The sequence below is a fragment of the Brassica oleracea genome, chromosome C4, assembly GCF_000695525.1.
Source record: "Brassica oleracea var. oleracea cultivar TO1000 chromosome C4, BOL, whole genome shotgun sequence".
Classification (NCBI taxonomy): Eukaryota; Viridiplantae; Streptophyta; class Magnoliopsida; order Brassicales; family Brassicaceae; genus Brassica; species Brassica oleracea.
In genome coordinates, this window is record NC_027751.1 from 43,327,378 (window position 1) to 43,331,098 (window position 3,721).

The following is a 3,721-nucleotide window of genomic DNA, read 5'->3' on the forward strand; positions in this document are numbered from 1 at the left end:
TCTCCCTCGGTATATTCCGAGGAGCTTTCCGACGAACAGGTGGTCCTCGGAATTTCCTCGGAAATTTGTTTTCTCGGAATTCCGTCGGAAAATTCCGAGGGATTTCCGAGGAAAAATGAATTTCCGAAGAGTTATTTCCGAGGACTTGTTTCGTCGGTATGTCGTCGGAATAACGTTATTCCGACGACATACCGACTATTTTTTCCCTCAGTATGTCGCTGGTTTCTTGTAGTGACCAGCCGAGGGTCTTCGTCATGATGTTGGACCGGCAAATGAGAGACAGGCTGCGTCCAAATGATGCTCGCTCTCTTCTCAGCGGCGAAACTACGTTGTATAGTAAGGGTGCACGTGCACCCGTTATTATTTAGCTTTGAAATTTTTACATTGTACATTTAAAGTGAAAGTGACCTATTTGGTCATGGTGCACCCACAACTTCTGAACAACCTAAGTTCAGTACTCATATTTTAACTTATATCATTATATTTAGTAATTATTAAATTTTTATGCATCTAGTAGAAAATAGGTCTGGCTTCGCCCATGTCTCTTCTAAAGCTCTATTTTTGGTTTATTGCACCTTTAAGCTAATGTTGTTTCTAGTGTCTCTGGTTTTCTCTGTTTTTCTTCTTCTTGCTCTTGTAGTAAGTTGCTAATGAAACATGTAAAACTTAGAAAATGGTTATAAATTTTAATATTTAGACCAAAAAAAATTCAAAACTGTAACCGAACATAAAATAATAGAATACCGAGGAGGATGTGCGTATCTGAAACTAGCCCTGCGACGTTTAACCGGATCCGATTACCCGAACCGGATCCGACCCGAAATGGACCGGTTCGGATCGGTTTCGGTATTGCCAAAAGTAACCATTAGATAAAATTAATTTTAACCATGGATAACGGGTCGGTTCCGGTTTTTACCCGGTTTATTTCGGATACCCAATTCAACCCGAATCATTTAATATGCATGTTTTTTGTACCGTTGCATGTGTAATTGTGTCTCAACACTATACCAGTCGTCTCTTCGAATTCATCCCAAATTCTCAAACTAAAAGCTAGCTTTTCGATTCATTTCCCCCATTAGAGCTCGAGAATCGTGAAAATGACTCTACAAAAAGGACAAATCGTGTTAGATTCTACCACAAACCTGGAATATTTTCAGAGAATCGACGATTGTTTTCCATCTCCATCATCTGCATCATCGAGAATTCAATCGGAGGTATGCATCATTTCTTAGTTCTTAATCTTAAAATCGATTTATTTTTTATTGTTCTCTCTGTTCATGTATCATTTTTCTTAGTTATTAATCTTAAGTGATTGAATTTTGGTTAATGAATTTGATTGTTTGTTTTGAGTTTTGGTTAATGAATTTGATTGTTTGTTCATATCATTGTTAGAGTAGTTTGGTTCTTTTGTTGTTGTAATGTTGTTCATGAGTTCTTGAATTCGATTGATTGATTGTTTGACAGGATATTGTTTGGTTGTTTATGCAGATGGCTTCTTCTGACACTCATCAACAAGACAACGACAATCAACCAATGGATGAAGATTTTTCTTCTGATGAGGACATGGAAACACCGGCTAGAAACGGCAAAAGGAACGAGAGAGAGGAAGATGGTGCTGGTAGTTCTGGTTTAGGCTCAAAGAAGAAAAGCAGGTCTTTTGTCTGGAAACATGTCACCAGACTGAAAGACAACTACGACAGATGCAAATGCCGTTATTGTGGGAAAGAGATGAGTTGTCCAACCAAGTCTGGGACCTCCAACCTCAGGAAGCATGTACTTGGATGTAAGGCGTTCCTTGCATGGAAGGCCGCAAAAGCATTTGAAGGGAAGGGTAGACAGACAGAGTTAACTCCTGATGAAGAAGGCAATCTCACTTTGTATAAGTGTCTGAAGATGTTTTCAAAGAGGCAACCAATGAGTTGATTGTATTAGGCGAGTTGCCTTTGGCCTTTATTGAAAGCTTGGCTTGGAGACATTTCTGCTTAAAAGTTTAGCTGCATCCGCTGGTTTGTAGGAAGACATCTACAAAGGACATTGTGGCCATGTATGCAGCAAGGAAAGCTCAAATGAAGAAAGTTCTTGGACAGAACAAACAACGGTTATCTTTGACGACAGACATCTGGGTTACTCCGTACACTTCAGCAAGCTACATGGTGATCACTGCTCATTTTGTTGATGCAAGTTGGAAGCTTAGGAAGATGATCATCGGGTTCAAGAATATTGATGATCACAAAGGGTCTACAATTGCTAAAGTTCTGATTGATTGTTTAGCTGAATGGGATATCAAAAGAGTATTTTGCATCACAGTGGATAATGCTACAGCTAACACATCAGCTATGACGAAGTTCAGAGAATAATTCACGAATCATGGTGAAGATGCTCTGGTTTTGAATGGAGAATTCTTGCACGTCAGGTGTGAAACATAAATCTTGAATCTGATTGTCAAGGAAGGCTTAAAGGAGATCGATGATAGTATTATTGCCATTCGGAATGCTATTCAGTATGTGAGGTCTTCAACAAATCGTCTCAAGTCCTTCGAATTTCGGGTTAAAACTAGGAAGATGACTAGAGGAAGTATGCCATTAGATGTGAAGACCAGATAGAACTCGACATATCTCATGTTAGACCAAGCTTTGAAGTTCCGGCTAGCATTTGAGAAGATAGAGTCTGAAGACAAGCCGTACAATGACTATTTCATGGAGCTCACAGATGGGAAATAGAGGATTGGACCACCATCGAAAACAGATTGGGAAGAGGTTGAGAGGTTGGTTCACTTTCTGGTTATCTTCTACAATTCTACTTTGATACTCTCAGCTTCAAAATCCATCACTTCTCACAAGATCTACAATGAGATAGTCACCATCACAAGGAATGTTAGTAAGATAAGCAGCGCACCAGGTCTTGATGAGTCATTAAGGTACAAAGCGTTTTCTATGATGGGGAAGTTAAGGAAATACTGGAATCCGTTTTGGGAGGGAGATGAAGCTGACAAGAGTAAGCCTAAGAAGTGTCAAATGAACAATCTCATTATAGTTGCATCAGTCTTTGACCCGAGAAAGAAGATGAACTTTGCTAACCTCTGCTTTGAGAAGTTGTATGGTAAAGAAAGCATCGAGTATACTCTGCTCTCTGAATCAATTTTGGATATCTTGAAGAAGCTTTATGATGAGTACAGTCTTGTGGCTAGCAAAAGTGGTGGAGGGTCAGGTGGATCACAGTCGCAAGGAGGATCATCTTCTCAGACCCAAGATCAAGTATCAAAAGAGTATTTTGCATCACAGTGGATAATGCTACAGCTAACACATCAGCTATGACGAAGTTCAGAGAATAATTCACGAATCATGGTGAAGATGCTCTGGTTTTGAATGGAGAATTCTTGCACGTCAGGTGTGCAACACACATCTTGAATCTGATTGTCATGGAAGGCTTAAAGGAGATCGATGATAGTATTATTGCCATTCGGAATGCTATTCAGTATGTGAGGTCTTCAACAAATCGTCTCAAGTCCTTCGAATTTCGGGTTAAAACTAGGAAGATGACTAGAGGAAGTATGCCATTAGATGTGAAGACCAGATAGAACTCGACATATCTCATGTTAGACCAAGCTTTGAAGTTTCGGCTAGCATTTGAGAAGATGGAGTCTGAAGACAAGCCGTACAATGACTATTTCATGGAGCTCACAGATGGGAAATAGAGGATTGGACCACCATCGAAAACAGAT